Source organism: Rissa tridactyla, chromosome 2 (assembly GCF_028500815.1).
Source record: "Rissa tridactyla isolate bRisTri1 chromosome 2, bRisTri1.patW.cur.20221130, whole genome shotgun sequence".
Taxonomy (NCBI): domain Eukaryota; kingdom Metazoa; phylum Chordata; class Aves; order Charadriiformes; family Laridae; genus Rissa; species Rissa tridactyla.
This window is the reverse complement of record NC_071467.1, coordinates 76230217-76248551: the sequence shown is the minus strand read 5'-3', so window position 1 is coordinate 76248551 and position 18335 is coordinate 76230217.

Below are 18335 nucleotides of genomic sequence, written 5' to 3'. Positions count from 1 at the left end.
GTTCTGTTCATTCGTCTTTGTCCTCTGCTATGTCTGAAGTTTCCTTGTGGGATGTAGGCATATAACTTTGAACAAATTTTTAATCTTCCGAGTCTGTCTGCTCTTGCCTGTACATCCCTCTGCCCAGAGAGAGAGAGAGAGAACCTCAAGCAGGAAATGTCAACCATCCCTTCACATAAAGTCACAAAATTTCTGTGGTCTCTTTTTGGCATATCATTAGGACAGTAAAGTGGTTCCTTGATTGATAAACGATAATATGATATAAAAGCTATAAATACCACATCAAAATATAATACATAAAGACATAGAACTTCCCAAATCCCCGAAAACTAGTTCAGGCAGTTTTTCCCTACTATAAAGACTTCACCCACTCATGCAGTTTATGCACGTTTTATTTAATGAGCTTTCTGAGTTTGAAGTGAGATTCCCCTCACTTGTTCATTTGGAAGTGATTGTGTCCAGTTACCAAACACCATGAAAATATCATATGTTTGCCTAAATACCCAAAGTTTAAATAATTCACATTATTTCATCTTTATTTTATTGAACTTCCTACTAGACTTGCTACTTCTAGGTAGGAGTTTAGGCTTCAAACCAAGTTCAGGTCAGGAGCTGCTGTGTTTAATTGCTCTTTGATGGCCTCCGCTGTCCAGGTGTAGAAATAGGTGAATTAGAGGCGATATTAATGAATGAGCCAGCACAGGGATATGTTGTATGTATCTATGTCATTCATCCTATATCTACTGCAGAGTAAAGGGACATTTAGTAAACTACCAGCCCTAATACCATAGTAACGGAGGGAAAACTCTGAATTAATCCAGCCAACCCACCTGGCTGGGCTGGATCAGATCCAAATGTGGATGCAGGGCATATGCAAAACCAAACCAGCCTACTGATATTCGAAGTTCTAATTCTCCCTGTAAGCCAATGGCTGTCTCACTTTCTACCAGCAATAAAAGTTATGAAGAGGATTATAGCCATTCTCAGGAGCACAGCTGTTGCATAGATTTTTATTTGATAATATCCTAATGCAGTTTATTTGTATGTAATATCCATGAGCACTGAGAAGTGCATTGAAGTTAAAGGGCTACTCATACACTTAGCGTGGCCTCCTGGACTGGGGTCCTTTCCTTTCTGGCTTGCTACTTACAGCATCTTATTTTACTTCATTCGAAGTGTGTTGCTCTTGCCTGGCTTTTACATGCTCTCCAAGCTCTTTTATTCAGTTTGGAAACAAAAGAGGGACAAGAAGAACTCTGATAAAGTTCCCAATGTCTAGACTTACAATGCCCTGTAACGACTTAACATGCTCTACCTCTGGGCTGAGAGAAAAATAGATTTCAGTTCTAGGTCTTTAAAACACATAAATAGAAAGTGTGCATGTTCACAAGCCTTTAAGATTAAGATGGGAGTGAAACTAGTTTTTTGCAAGTCTAGTGGTTGCATGCAACTTTATAGCTCAGCTAAGAGACTTGTAATGAATGGATTCATCAGACACTACAAAGATATTTTCTGTTCACTGAAGTGCCCCACTGAAATTGTTTATAGTCCAATTCCTTTGCTTGTAAGGGGAATATTGGTCTCTACAGTATAGCTTAAAAGAATATTTTACATTAAAATATCAGCCTTGCACTTCCAAATTTTTTTTATTTTATTTTATTTTGTGACTGGAGGATCCAGAGAAACTTTTGCTTTAATAAATATATTTCAGTTAACATTTAACGGTCGGTGTGTGTGCGCGCTGAATTTAATTAAAAAAAAAAAAAAGGGAAAGATAGGCAAAGAGCAAAACAAGAGCAAAACAAACCTTGTTATCATGCACCCTCTGTCCTGGATTGACTCTGCTGCTTGACTCTGTCATTAACTTGCTCCCTCTGTTCCTGATTGAGTCTGTTCTTGCAGTCGTTGCTCACACTGATATTGCCATTTGTTCATCTAAGGAACAGCAATGCACTAAGGATTATTTGTGCATTTGCTGTTGGGAGAAGCATCTCATCTGAGGAAGGACTTACTTTTCAATCTTTCACTCACTGAGAATTGAATTTTTTAAGTTTAAGTTTATGTTTAAGTTTTTGATCGGATTAGCAGTCTAGGCGTTCAGATCGATGGTTTTAAAGAAGTCCATTTTTCAGAAAGTGCTGCAAATGTGAAGCCAGGAAATTGGGAATTCATTTCAAGAGCCCAAAGGGGTTGCCAAAATTATGGCAGGTGGAATTGCTGTTTACGTGTTTGTTCATTTGTTTGTTTGTTTAAAAAAAAAAAACAAAACAAAAATTTTTTGGCCAGCAGCCTCTGTCAGGTGCATAGGAGAACACAGGAGAAAGAAATGTCCTAGTGAGGGAGCTGGGCTTTTTTGTTTGTATGTGTTTATCCAGCATAATCCCCTCAAATTGCAACAGATTACAAAGTAATACTGCTAGAAGTATGCTTAATTCTGTTATTGTTTTCCAACTCAATGGTGTTTGCAACAACATTGGACCGTTAGGAGAGAGTCAAATTATCTGCAGAACTGTTAGTTTTATTTTGTTCCAAATAAGCTTCCTGGGTTTCTGATTCCTATTAAAAATGTTTACACAAATCTGTTAAAGATAGTATAGACCTGCAAATTTTGAAAGAAAGGGATTTTAGGAGGGAGGCTGGATGTGACAAAGTCTGAGTCCTTTTTCACCCTCTGGTATTTTAAAAAAATGTGAATTTTGCCAGCTCTTTTAACCCTTCCCTCCCCAGTTTGAAAGACGCTGTTTCCACATTATGAATAATTTCTCCCCTGATTAGTCATATATATTTTCAGCTCATCCAAGTTGCTTTATGAGCTTAATAAATGCATTGTTCGTTTTATATTCTCTGCAAAAGGAACTAGCTGTGATATCTGTAAGCTTGAATCCCTCAAAGGGAGCTTCTTTCATGTTCCCAGTTAATTAAGAGGTCTAGTAGACTTGACAAGTTTCACTCATTTGGCAGGAGAAGCTTTTATTTTGCATGAATTTGAAGTTGTTTCTTAAACATCTTCTTACTTTTCTGTGTCCCTGAGACATTTTTCCACACTCCTGTTTCTTTGAAATCTTTCATTCAAACTGTTATTGCTTGACAGCCCTGGATCCTTTACTATGTCTCATCCACAAGCACAAATAACTGTGTCCCTGATGAGAAGGAAGCCTATTTTTACTTGCATTACTTAAAAAAAAACAACTTAGACTGATCATCTGAATTTAAGATATATTTAATTTGTGGAAGTTATCGTATAAACAATAAAGATGTTTAGCAGCAGAGACTTTTTAATTTAACTACCTTGGAATAAATGAACAGTAATTTAACTGAAACTAGTGTTATTTCTGATTTAACCCCAATGGAGCTCTGATATAACTCTGCTGCAGCACTGCCTCTTTGTCTGAACAGACATGCACAATGTAACAGTCAATCGAGTCCCTTTTAAAATACATTTGGATAAGTTCTTTGTTACACCAATGTACTCTGCCTGTTGTTCTCCAGCATGTTGTTTTGTAAGGAGAAACCCTGGTCCTGCATGAACCGTGAAAAAATTTGTATCGGTAAAGTATTTCTAGATCTGGACCAGAAACGGTTTAGTTAGACTAGTTGCAATTAGCTCTTTATGAAGCATACTGTGTCACCTATATGCTTCACATAAGTTGAAGCTGCCCTCTTTTGGGTTACTCACAAATCTTCCAAAAGTCTCTGGGAACAGACATGAGTGAGTATTCACTAATACATCTTCATTGTTGCACTGTGGTGGATGTTCCGTCATCGCTGGAGTGATGGAAACATCAAGTGTATCTACACAATACACTTGCAGGGCCGTCTACAAACTGAATGTTATAAACAGCTTTGCTTGCTGATCTCATGACAATGCAAAAGATGTAAAGCCCTCCAGCCTATGTCCTTCAAGAGAGTCACTCTGAATGTGGGGCCAGTAGGAAAATAATGCTGATCCGTCTCATTTGCCTAAAGGTTGCTATATTCGATAATGCTGATCCATCTTGTTTGCTTAACGGTTGCTGTATTCTCAGGGAAAAATATCAAGTGGCTGTGGATTGTGCTGAACTTGGTTTAAATATATCTATCCTGCCCTGCATCTGTGTTCACTCTGGGTCAGTGCTGCAATGTCAGTCCTCATGACAGGAGGCCGAAGCCAAAAGATCGCATACACAAACATACATACTCCTTCTTAAAATTCAGGTCTATTTAACACTACCAAAACTCCACAATAAGCTTGAAGATACCTTGCTTCTTGATGGTTTAATTTAGATAAGATCTGTCTTATGACCAGCACTTTGCTGGGGGACAATTTGATTTTCCTTGTCTCTATGCTAAAGCATTGGTTTTGCTTTGCACATTCCTGTGGTTCTGCAACATCCATTCCCCAAGAGTCCACATTCTGGAAATTGTTAACGTGATAGATTTTTCACAGAAAGACATTATTTCTTATGTCAATATATTCTTAAAAATCTAGGGGTTTATTTTTATGTTTATTTTTTTAAATTAACAAGTAATACATTTGGCGGGGGGGGGGATGCTTTGTAATCCTTTGATAGCGTTGTGCTGTTTTATTAACAATTGCTGAGGTATCTCTATAGTCAGGTTACCATTATGAACTGTAGCATTGTTTCAGAAATATTTTAATATGTGTTGACATTTTTAGAGCAATTTCCGTTGTAAAGATAAGTTAATGCAGTAATGGCTGAGTTTATTCTGAATAACTGAAAGAGATGCTCAGAATAATATCCACGTTAATTTCTCATGTTGTTACCTTCCCCAATGAGTTAATAAGATATAAATTTACATCATTAAATAGTTCTCCGCACTCAATACACGACTATAATATGCAATTCTTGAATCCCCTTGCATCTGAGGAATAATGTGTATTTACGAATGTAGCACTTTCACATTTGACTCCTTCATAAAGCACTTCACTTCATAAAACACTAGTAACTTGCTTCATAAAGCATTTCTTCACAGTCCATGTGAAAGCAGTCTAGTTTTGTCTACATTATGAGCTGAGGGAGACCTTGAAAACAGTTTTGTGATTTTCCAAGGCCCACCACATATATGCTTTCTGTACAGCTGTTCACCCACTGTCTTATCCACTCAAAAAAGTCAGCATTTTTTTTGCTATTGAAAAATAAGGTGCAATTTGAAATAAGAAAATTAACATAGGCAAAACTAAAGTCTTTTTTACTGAACTCTGTTTGAATTTTAAACTGTATTGAAATTTTAAAAAAATATTATTGCAGTGGTACTGTTACCAATTTCTGTAAGTACAGCTTCAATCAATTTCAAATTACCATGCTGGACTACTAGGATCCTTTAAATGACATGACCAGGCTTAAAAGTTCAATGAAGGTTAAAACACCCTTATCGATCCATGCATTCCATTTTATGATTTACATAAACCATATACCTTGTAATATCTCGTATACTCTTAAGAAATATTTATCAAGTTTTGCTGCTGAATCTTCTTTATTAAGTGTTCTGTAACAATAAATACACCGGAGGCGCATCAAGTCAGTATTGATATGGTCTCTCATATCAAAAATAGAGGAAAGCTAAAAGCCTTCAAAATGGTATTTGGGGGAGTACTACACATAGGTGGAGGTCATCACATACTTACACATAAAGGTTAGTGAAAGTAGATACGTAGCTTGTCAGGAAATCTTTTAGTCTTTATGACCTCAAAAAATCTCAAAGGGATGAAAAGGAGAGGTACCTTTTACATATACATTGAACACAAAGTTTGGTGGGCAAAAGCGGAGAAAGGTCTGAGCAGCCCTTAGGGTACTGACGATAATAGTCAGTCAGTCTTGGGTATGAAAGTATCTTATCACGCACATCTCTTCAGGCATCCCGTGCTTCAGGAGAGGTTATGCTTGTGCTCCACTGAAAGAAGTATTATGAGAATATAGTGCATCCTTCCTCCGGGAATTTTATAAAAAAAGAGGTTTCCAGGTTTGGAATGGAAAGGAAAGAAAGCAAGAAAGTAAATTTGAGCAAAATAGATGCATGCAAACTTCTCCCACATGTCCCAGAATGAGCAGTATGACAGCAGACAACTTGCTAGCTGATGAAATGAAATGAAAAGTTCTTTAATGGGGCTAGGATTCAGTTTTATATTATGTCTGTAAGAGTTTTCCCAGTACTTTGAATGTGAACAGGATTTGAGTCATTTCCTTGCTAAATAGCAATGATGAAAATTAAGTGAACAGATCTCATAATCTCCTACTTGCCAGTATCCGAATACCTAATTGATTCAGATTCTGAATACATAATTGTAAGCTTGTGGAATATAGCAGGGTGTATGAATCTTCTGGTCTTAACTGACCTAAAGTCAATGTGACCAGTATCTTCTGAATCATTAAGGCCAGATGTGCTCTATATTTGTTGCTGATCATGTTTCTCTGTTTGCAGTGCTGGACTAGTTGGGTGTCATATGTGAATTCAGATAGAAGCAAGTGTGGGAGGATTGAAAAGGAGAATTTATGGCTAACTTCAGGAAATATATTTTTCATTTTATGTTCTTACATGAATGTGACTTCTTATGCTTCAGCTGGTTGTTGATCAAGTTCTGACCTTTGTTGCATGGGTACAGCTCAGTCAAAATAAACCAGCTAGGACTACTGTCAACTGTATGTTGTATGTTTTGCTGTACTGTAACATATCACATACAGCCTTGCACCCTTCTCTTTCTAGTGTGGCAGGAATAGTTCCATATATAGTGATATGATTGAAGAACACATTCTTGTCAAGGATAGCCTCTCCACAAAGAATAGTTAATGCTCTATATTCATGTTGCATTTTAGAAGGAAATTGTAGGTACTCAGCATTTTTCATAGAATCATAGAATACCAGGTTGGAAGGGACATCAAGTTGTCATCTGGTCCAACCTGTCTTGGCAAAACGTAGTCTAGACAAGGTGGCCCAGCAGCCTCTCCAACTGAATCTTAGAAGTGTCCAATGTTGGGGAATCCACCACTGCTCTGGGGAGATTATTCTAATGCCTGATTGTTCTCATTGTGAAAAATTTTCCTCTTGTGTCCCATCAGAATGTCCCCAGGAGTAACTTGTACCCATTAACCCTCATCTTTGCCACGTGACTCCTTGTAAAAAGGGACTCTCCATCCTCTTTGTAGCCACCCTTTAAATACTGGAAGATGGAGATAAGGTGTCTCCTCAGACTTCTTTTCTCAAGGCTGAACAAACACGTTCTCTCAGCCTTTCCTCATATGGCAGGCTTCACAGTCCTTAGATATCTTGGTGTCCCATTTGCTGGGCCCTCTCCAGCCTGTCCGCATCTTTTTTTTATAGTGGGGACCAAAGCTAAGCACAGTATTCCAGGTGTGGCCTAACAAGTGCTGAGTAGAGTGGGATAATGACTTCTTTATCTCTGATGGTGATGTCCTTGTTGATGCAACCCTACATCCTGTTAGCTTTCTTTGCCGATGCAGCACACTGGTTCTTACATATTGAGCTTGTTGTCCATGAGGACTCCCAGGGTCCTTTCAACAGACCTGCTCCCCAGCCGAGTAAATACCAGTCTGTGCTGCACTCCTGGATTGTTTTCCCAGATGTAAGACCTTACACTTGTCCTTGTTGAACTTCATAGGTTTCTTGTTAGCCCACTCCTCCAGCCTGTCCAGGTCTTCCTGCAGAGTGGCTCTCCCTTCCAAAGTGTCCACTTCCCCACTCAGTTTGGTATGATCAGGTCATCAGGATACACTTGATCCCATCATCCAGATCACTTATGAAGATACTAAACAGGGTTGGGCCCAATATCGACCCCTGGGGGACCCACTTGTCACAGGTTGCCAGTTTGAAAAAGAGCTATTTACTACCACCCTCTGGGTGCAGCCTGTCAGCCAGTTCCCCACCAACCACACAGACCACTTGCCTTTAAAAAATGGGCTTTTTTCAGGCACCTAAATGTTAATATAAGCATGTAACTAGAGTTTGTGTGTCTTGCAACTTTGGGTCTTGGCACATATTGCTATTGTTATTGTAATAGACAGTTCCTCCCTGAAGACCTAAAATTCTGAAGTACTGAGCAGCACTGACTGAATACTTTATAGAGTTAGGCGTATGAATTAAAGCATACCAAAAAAACCTGCCTAGGTATGGTACCACAGCTTAGAAGAAATATTCTCAGCAAAAGGGTATGAAATGATGGTAGATAAATTTTGTTAACCAAGAAACACAGCCACATGTGGAAAATCCAATAATGATGAATTCTGGTCTATTTTAGCCTCAAGGAAAAAATATTTTTCATAACTCTTATTATGTTTCCGTGTTCCCCACTATGCACACAGAAACCAATACAATATTTTCCTTCTGTCTGTTTTTCTCCCTCATAGTAAGCATTTTCCCACTCCGGTGATTGTAGAGTGATGGTGCCACATGAAGTTATGACTCTGCAAATGTGAATGCTGAGTACTATGTGTATGAATTTCATCTAGCAACTTTTTGTCTGAGTAACAATAAGATGTTTTCCTGTGTTTTTCCATTTGTTAACAAAAAAAAAAAAAAAAGATTGCCATGATTTTTTTACTTAGCTTATGATTTCTCAGACTCCACAGATTGGTCAACTCCATCCTTCACAAAAAATCCAAACAGTACATAACCTAATCCATGATATAAATTTTAGATCAGCGCTTCTGGAGAGCTCAAGCTCTTGTTTAAATAATTTTACTTTTTTTTTAATGGTGCTGTACATGAGATGAAAAGATTTTGATCTGACAGTATCAAAGAAGCCTTAGATTTCCAGCAAAGCCCTGGAGGCTCATAATAAAAGATACTGCTTTTTTTCTCCCCTCCTAAAATAGGCCTATTCTTCATACTAATTATATTTTAAAATGTTCAATAGATCAACAGCTGCTAGTACACAGAGACTTATGAAATAGGCAGGACTGGAGCAGTTTTAAAAGGATAGATTTTACCTTCTAAGTGGCTTGTGAAAAACTTCAGTTGCCCTCAATTTGTACTCAATGAGAAAAAAAAAGTCAATGATGGACTGGATATTCTGTCCGGTCTTAAAAAAAGTGTCTTTGGAGACTTCGTAGCAGTGAATTTAGAGAGTCATTAAACTTCATTCTGTTCTCTTAAAGAGGGAAGAAACTGCCCTGAGTAGATTCTACCTAAGGCAACCTCACCATGGCTCAGGGTACTTAGGAATGGTGAGGAACCTAATGAAGAGAAATGCATTATAGATCACAAAGTGATTACTTTTTTTTCCCAAATCTTCCTAGTCTGGGTGTCTGTTCAACTTCAAAGACTGTCTGTCTTTGAGACAAGAAACTAGGAATTTACAATTGAAACTAGGGGACTGGTGTTTTTGTCAGGAGGAAGAAAAGTCTCAGAATTCAATGGCTTTGTTCCTGCATTTAAGAAAATAATGATAAAATTGTTGTTATCTGACCAGGCAAAGTATCAGCCTCTTTAATATGTTTCATTGTTTGCTTGTTTCTCTTTCTTAAACATAAGCATAAATAGAGGTGAGAAGATTTTGTTTCATCAAAATTGAGCACTTTTATTAAAATTGAGCTTTCATTCCCTAGGTCATGATAGCAAAAATACCAGCAATGCATTCTTATCCCGCCTGAAAACAGTTGCTAACAAAAGCCCACATTCTATCTAGGAATCTCATGGGCTTTTTCAAACATCGCTTAGTCTAGCAGTGAACAACATATGGGCAACTTTGCATAGAAATGTAGCAGGGAAAAAAAAGCCCTTTTCCATCCACATGACTTTAAAAAATCTGTAAAGACTAGTTCAAAGCCTGGAATAGGTGGCAGATGCACCTGTGTGCCTTCCATTGCAGTTTCTAATGATAAGATAGCAGAGAGGACTCTGTTCAGGAGTCTAGAGCCTCCTACCCCAAAGACACTAGACTGAGTTGAGACTAATGACTAGCAGCTGTTAGAACATGATATTATGCTATATTAACAGTGGCTTCTGAAAGGTGCAGGGAATCTTCACTCAATTACTATATGTTTATGTGGCACCCCTCTGGTTCAAAATGACCTGAGAAGCAAACCAAACTTTGATTAAACCAATTTATGCCTTACTGAATTCTTGTTGGAGGCTCCCTGAAAGGGGATTAGTTGATATCTATATTAGTAGATATATTAGTTTCAAACACTTGCTCTGTAGGACTTTAGTTTTGTGTAACCTGATATATAGTCATAGTTGTGCTGGTTTTGTGTTGGGGATTTTTCCCCTACTTTTATTCATTTTGAAAATGATAGGGCTTTCTTACAAAAGTTATATATCAACTAAATTCTTACAACTCACGGATATTGTGTATCAATACACAGACTTAAAATTAAGTGCTTAGAGACCAAGGTTTAGACTGTAAAGTCAGTATTTTCATTACATATAATATTAACGTTCCAATTTTGTCACTATTTGTTAACACAAAAAGCAATTTTTTTCCTTCTGGAAGCCACTGTACTTTTTCTAAGTATGTCACTATATTCATTGAACATTCAAGTTATCATGCAAAGGTAACCATTTATTGGGCCCCTTTAATGTTGGCGTCTTTCATCCTGTGCAGGGGCTCTATAGTAGTACTATAGACAGTTTATAAATGTACGGAAATTATTCACTGGCTAAATACACAGAGCAGGTAGCTAGGAATAACTAGACTAAGCGTGAGTATGCTCAGCATCTCCAGTATGGGCATCTGATGAGTCTCTGCTGCCCAATCATTCTGGTGGGAAAGTGTCAGACCCTCCTTGGTACTTGGAATAGGCTAGTTCTTGATCTTTTTAAATTCTTATTTTTTGACTTTTGTTTTGATGTTTCTTTTCAGCGTTGTACACCTTTTCATATTGGTGTTTTTCTCTGAGTCCCTGAGTTGCTTCTAGCTTTTCAACAAGTTCACTTCTGTCTTTGTTTTTATTTTTCTCAAAAAGAAAATCTGGGCTTTAGCCTATGTCCTCTCTCACAGCTCAACAATTTTTCAGTAAAGCTGAGCCAAGGCCACATAACTGCGCCGTACAAAAATGGGCCACGGGCTACAGACAGCTAAACCCCTTTGCCACAGATGGTCCCAAGTGCAAACACAGTTCTCCTGGAAAAGTTATGAGTTAAGACTGAGGAGACAGGTATAGCACACACTTCTGAGATATTCTTAAGGCCAGTTATGTCAAGGGTAAAGATTTCTATTTACTTACATACTTTGGCTTTTATCTGATGTAATGAAATCTGGAGGTAATCTATGGATGCTTAAGTGCAGTACATACATAGAACAGAGGATATGTGTCATCATTAAGGTCCCCAGGATGGACGGTTTGTTTATCTGAGAAGTTATCATTTCTTTTAACTTCTTTTTTTTTTTTTACTCTAGTGGCTGCCCAACACTGAAAAAAATATCTAATATTCTCGACAATGGTAGCTGAAGAATGAAAAATATATTAGACAAATGAACACAATGTTATTGTATGATTCTTAATGCAAAATTATTTGATGTCTATGTAGAGAACTGCATGTCTGGAATTGGCTGAATAAACAGTTTTTTTAGAAAAAGATTTATGGTAACACTTTCTGAAGGCATATGTCCTTAGAGTTTAAGCTCAGTTACTTATACACCGATTTGAATTGTCTTTTAACAGCTATTTAAAAGTGTTTCTGAAGGGTTTTTCCAGAATATAAAGGTAGATGACAGTAACATTTGACAGCTTAATCTGAGAGTTTAGATTATACAATACTGATTGGTTTGGGCACCCATTGCTACCTTTGTATGACCTGAAATACTAGACCGAAATCTAGCTTTCTCCCAAAATCTGTGAACAGTTCTGCATCTTCTGCATCAGCCATGAACAACCCTATTCTACCCAGTTCATATTAAAAATATTTACAAAATAGTTATGTTGGAAGCTGGGGCTGTTATCCATTGTCTACATTCAGCAATGAAAGGCCCATAAGTAACTAAATTCTGTTTATCTGGAATTTGTGAGTCTAATTCTCTTTTGTTACTGAATTCAGACTGCCCCAGAACCTGTAGCAATAGTTTTTGCCCTTCTTTGAAATATTCTTGGACATTAAATAGCCTCCCTTCTCATATTGTGCACGTCCTGATTGAAATAAGATGTTCTTTCACTGTCCTCAGAAAAAGGAAAGAGGTAGCCTTTGTGACTATGTATTAAAAAAGAGTGGGAAAGCATTTAGTTCACAGCTTGCAAATGTAAAGACCATTTTTTTAATTCTCTGCTCTGCTGTTTATTTTGTCATATTGCCAGCGTAATTCTTGAATAACAGCAACAAGACAAAGTAGCTAGAGCTGGTGTCATCTTTTCTGTTAGTGTTTAATGTTCTTATTTTCGTTTGTGATAGTCACAGACAGAATCTCCACTGAACTGTTGAAATACACTTTACACGCAGTTTTGTGGAGAGAAAATACAAATATTATGATAGTGATTTGACAAGAGTTTTAACATCAGACCAATCAATTTTGCAGTGTAAATGAGTGCAGGATAAGCTGAATGGTTATCGCTTCAGGAGGAAGCATGATATGTTTTCACTATATGTGTAACTTCAGATCATCCATGTTTTCCCCAGCTGCTCCTGGATGGGCACTGATGAGAACGCCTTCTGCACCTGCTTAAATAGACATGATATACTCAGGACAGTCTGCTGAGAGTGTCTCTCGGTGATTCCTCTTCCCTTTTATTGCTGAAAGTTTTCAAGACGTAAAGCTATTTCCCAAGTTCTTGCGTGACTGACATTTACACTCGCCCTCAAAATTGCATGGTTTACTATTATTTCTTTCTGAGGGAAGACATGAATGTCACATTATAAGGACATGCTTATACCACTGCAGGAAAGGGTGTTGCAGACATTGACATTTTTTAGTAAACAGGCAAAGGGCTCATCTGCCAGGAAAAGATAGAATGGAAAATATTGCATGTCAAATTCAGTTCACTGCTGTGTGATTTTAACACTGAGACATCCTAGAGACCTTGGGATCAATACTATTCATAATCTGATTTCCCAGAATAACTTTTTCTCATGTGCAAACATCACCAAATCAGTTGTCATTTACCATTCAGCACTTTTGCATAGTGCCAGAGAAGCTGAGCCATAATTAAACAAACTTCCTCTCTCCTCATTATTGACCTTGAGAGTTGATATGAGAGAATCTGGAATGGTGGATCTCTGTGATGTGTTTCTGTTTAGCAGCAAAAGAACAAACTGATCTCTGATCTAAGGCTGTTAGTCTCTCTGTTCAAAGACATTAGCATTGTTGGATCTGAACAACATCAGTACAGGAGCAAATCTTGTTCTGGGGACATCTCAAAATTTGAAAGATGATGCAGAAAAAAATTCTGAGAAGAATCCAAGATGATTAAAATACCCACAGGAATAAATCTTAGCACCTTTCTCTGACAAGAATACCTGCATTTTATTATCTTGAAAACTTGTGATTTTCTTCTTCAGGGTAATAACTGCATTTGAGACAGGAACAAGATGGTGATGTTGATCTGTCTAGGTATAAGCTCTGTAGTAATACAAAATCACATTTATGCGTTGGCTAAAATGAACCTCTTACACCTTTGACTTGACATTATTATTTAGTTAATAATGTCATCCAAAGCACTTTCCATACTTCTGGGAAAATGAGACTTTTCCAGTCTTTTAGAGATATTCCCCCACCACCCCACCTTATTATCATGGATATCCTATCTAGGAAATCTATCTAGTACTCAAGGCCTAGCTGGACTGCTTATTTAGACCTAACTTGACTTTTCAGAGCAGAAGCTTTTTTTCCAAGATAACGAAGTAGTGTTTTGTGAAGATTGTTGCTACCACAGCTAAAGCTGCTCTAAGCGCAAAGGCCTGCTCTGGTACATTACATGGAATCTGCTTAACTTCTCATTCTAACATAACTGATTTTGTCTTGTTTCTGAGACAAACTTGTCTTCTATCTGAGAGACTGTTCCTGAACCTCTTGCTTTTTAGAAAAGCTTTCTAAAATTTCTAAAATTCAGAAATGACATTTAAAAATCCCCAAACACACATGCATGAAAACCACAATGCCTGAGATCTAAAAAGTTCTTTTTTTTGTTTTTTGTTTTTTACAACTTTGGTCTTAAAATTCTCATGTACCAATTAAAACACTTAGAACAACTACAGTCATGGATAGCAGCGGCTGAGGGACAAATGCACCTTGGCTTGCTAAAGCTGAATTCTTTTTTTTAAATAGTGCGCTGTCAAATATAGAATTGTTGCCCTATCAAAAGGAAACAGAGGGAAAGTACTGTTCATTCACTAATGTCTTGAGGCATTGCTAAGACATTCAGCAATGTATTGAGACCCAAAATTCAAGTTACATTAACAAGCACTGGATTGACTATATTCTAGCATCATGAAAGTGAGTCACTGTGGCATATAATTGTTACTTCAGTTTGACTTCAGGTTGCATAAAAGGGCATTTTTTATGACAGTGGCAAACTTCAGCACTCAGACATCTAAGAGGAAAATACGTTTTCTCTTACTATGGTTTTTATTTGGAAATTAAAACCAAGCCAGTACAACAATTTTGAGGCACAGCTTTACAAAGCAATGACCCTTCTTGAAGGACAAATGCTGTTTCTCTTTAGAATATCTGCCTATGTTTATCCTAATCATAGACCAGTGATATTTTGAAGGCTTTCACTAGCCATTTCGAGGTAGCATGTGTGCTCAGTCTTCTGCTCTTCCCGTCCCAAGAAGCATAAATCAGAGAACAATCCCTGTTACTAATCAGTTCATTTTTGTTGCTTCTGACAACATGAGGAATAATCCAGAGTCCATTAAATTACAAGATCTAAATTTTATATGTACTTTTTCTCACTGTTCTTTTATTTGGTACTTTGATTTCACCCTGTTTATGTTGAGGTTTATTTGTGGGGATTTTTTTTTTTCCACCATGACAATGGTATATAAAATTATTTTTCTCTATGTAACTAAAGTTAAGTAATATTCCAGCAAGACTCTTGCTGTCATGGAATCAAGGTCTGTAGAGTGCATTGTATATCAGAAGATTAGTAAGGAGTAAGGAAACAATAAAAGAGCCCTCAGAAAACAGCTTTCATTGATTGAGTGTACCTACAAAAGCAGGTTCTATACAGTCTTATTTCAACAAGCAATCAGTGAGTGATTAATTCAGAAAAAGTTGTCACAGCTTTTGGATGATGCAGCCAGTTGCCAACTGTTTTCCTCAGCTGTTTTCTAAGGAATAACATTAATAAATCTGATCTTATTCTGTCTCAGTCAGTGGAATTAATAGGAATTTATTCTAGGCTCACAGGTGGCTAAAGCCACAGGAAAATTGTTTCATATCATCTTTCAGCTGAGAACAGAGCTTCAGAACTTATCTTTGGTCATTGGTCAAACTGAGCCTCAGGTTATTTGGACATTTGGTTCACAGATTTTTCTCCACACTATTTATCCAAGAAGTCTGTAACCTGTTTACAAGCCCAGCTGGCAGAGGATGAGCCTTGGAGTGAGCTCTGGCATGTATATTTTTCTCTCTTCAGTGGTGCACAGGTTTGTGAAATGCATGCCAAATAGTTCTGTTTTCTATCCCAGTATCTGGTGCTTCAAAGATCTGGTAGTTGGAGCGAGTATGTGTGAAGCAAGTTCCTTGGTATCACCATTAGCTAATGATTTCTGCTGGATGCTGAAAAATCACACAGAAGAGTTATAGCACAGAAGTGCAGTAAGAAACCAATGTTTAACAAACTTTCAGACAGGGGTAAAATTAGACTATTTTGTCAAGAACTTAGTGTCAATGTAGCTAACAGTGATAGTCAAAGAATCAGTGGACCAGCTGGGCAGAAAGTCTTCATCATTCTCATCATCCCATCTATGACCTCTAAAGAAAAAATGTTTTCAGAAGTGTAAAGTTCCTAGCAACTCCCTTTGCATCTGGTAAAAACTAGCAGAATCAAGGACTGCTCTGAAGGAGGCATGAGGCAGAGCACCAGAGCTGCAGTTTACTTAGTCATAGTCATGCAATCATGTTTACCTGGCACGTATTTTCCCATTGTTTCTACCAGTTCCAAGTCTTAAGTCTATACACCATACATTTCCACACCTAAAAGCAGGAGCTTATCAGACAAGTCTTTCATCTGAGGCACTTGATAGCAGCTAGCTCATGTAAAAGAGGCTTAGTCATTACTGTAGTGCAACATCTGAGCAGAGTGCTTAGTAATTCTGTGAAATCCATGCATCTGCATCTGCTTTAATTCCTCTTAGAAGGGGAATCTCTTTGTAATAAACTAAGGATCACAAACAACTTTGCATATAAAACCAGAACTGGATCTTTCCTAGAAGTATTTATTTGATTATGCTGCATTAATTACATAATATGTAGCAACTAGGCATAAATTAAGCTATCAGTGTTGTTGAAATTAGACTCGATTGGTCTCATCTCACTGTTCTGGAACACAGCACTCGCTGAGTTAGGACACGAAAGCAAAGTCAGTTCCTCTTTTCAGTACTGGCAGTGTGATAGTTTAAGAGTGTAAGTTTTTTCATAATCCCTTTTAAAGTTGGTCTGAGCTTCAGGGAATATAGGTCAGACATCTTCAGAGATGTTTTCTAGTGTGATGAAATGACCCCTGTGAAACTTGAGAAGGACCGTGTAATCTGAGAGAGGCACTAGGCAAAGAATCTAGAGATTGTCCATCTCAGCAGCAAGACACCAAGTTTTAAATTCTTCCAGAAGACTTGAGACTAACAGATGCCCTGGAGAAACAACAGAAAGGCTGAAGGGATTTTATTTTAAACAGGATGGAAGAGCAAGGGACTTGTTTCCAGTCCTCCACCCAAATGTCAAAAAAAAGCCAAAAGAAACCAACAGCAAAATCACTGATGATATCTGTGGACTAGGTACTTACCTGCTAACGCTTTACCTGTATAGCTGTGTACTTAGAGAGGTATTACCTACTCTGTTTTTCCTTTGTATAAACTGAGTTACCTGAGACATTTCAGGTCATTTCCTAAAACAATTTTCAGTCAACTTACTTGCACTTTCTATCTAAAGATGCAAAAGATTATACAGTATCTCCTTCTTCCCCAGGCATCAGACACACTCCAGATTAAAGTTAGTATTTCTGTAGGCAAAAACACCCATACATGCAAGATAATATGTTTTGGAGGAGTTGCAGTTCGGTATCTGCATCTGACTGGATCCCTGGAGTATCTGAACTGCCTTTTGAAAGAAACAAGCTCATCAGTTCTGGAAGCACAGGATGAAAGTAATTGCCTGTTTAACAGCACAGAGAATACCCTCAGCTCAGTGCTACACCCTGAGAGCTGTCCTTTGGGGAAATTAGATAGTTATTTCATCCAGAACTAAAAAGTCCCACCGGTAAGAGTGAAAACTCTTACCTTTACAATCAACTGAACTATCAGTGGGAAAATTAATGAGAAAAGTCTTACACCTGACTCATTAATTTCCTTTCTAGAATAATACAAAGCTTCTATCTACAACCTCATCATGACTCACAAAATATATTTGTGTCTACTTGGGAAAAAGAGGTAGTTTGGATTCGTGTCCCAAGGCATGGGTACCAGAGGGCTGGTGGAGTGGCTTCCATGAGGAGTGGCTGGGGCTGGACAGCTGGACACATATGCTGGACACAGCTGGTCCCTGCCAGCTCCAACAGCACCTCCGCAGGGCATGGCTGAGCCATGGGTGGGCAGCTCAAGGAAAACACCCCTCAGAAAGGGCAGAAAATTTTGTACACTCAGAGGAGGAGGTAACAGAGTGAGAAAGAGCAGAGGGAACACCAAGGTCAGAGAAGGAGGAAGAAAAGGAGGAGGTGCTCCATGCTGGAGCATATGTCCACACTGCAGCCAATGGAGGATCACGCTGGAGCAGATACCCACAATGCAATCCATGGAGGACCATGTAGGAGCAGATATCTACACCGCAACCCATGGAGGACTCCATGCTGCAGCAGGCGGACATGCCCTGAAAGAAGCTGCAGCCCATGGAAAGCCCACGCTGGAGCAGGGGAAAAGGGTGAGGTGGAAGGAGCATCAGAAAGGAACTGTCATCTACCAACTGCAACCCCCAATTCACCATTGGTGGGGGAAGGAGAGGAGTCAGGAATGAAGGAATCAAGTCAAGCCTGGGAAAAAAGGGGGTGGATGAAGTGTCTTGTCTCTGTTTCTCACCATCTACATATATTTTAATTGGCAAAAAATTAAATTAATTTTCCCCAAGTCAAGTCTGTTTGGCTCGTGACAGTAACTGGTTAAGGAATCTTCCTACCTTTACCTTCATGTTATTTTTCATATTATTTTCCCCTCCTGCCCTGTTTGGGGAAGATGAGTGA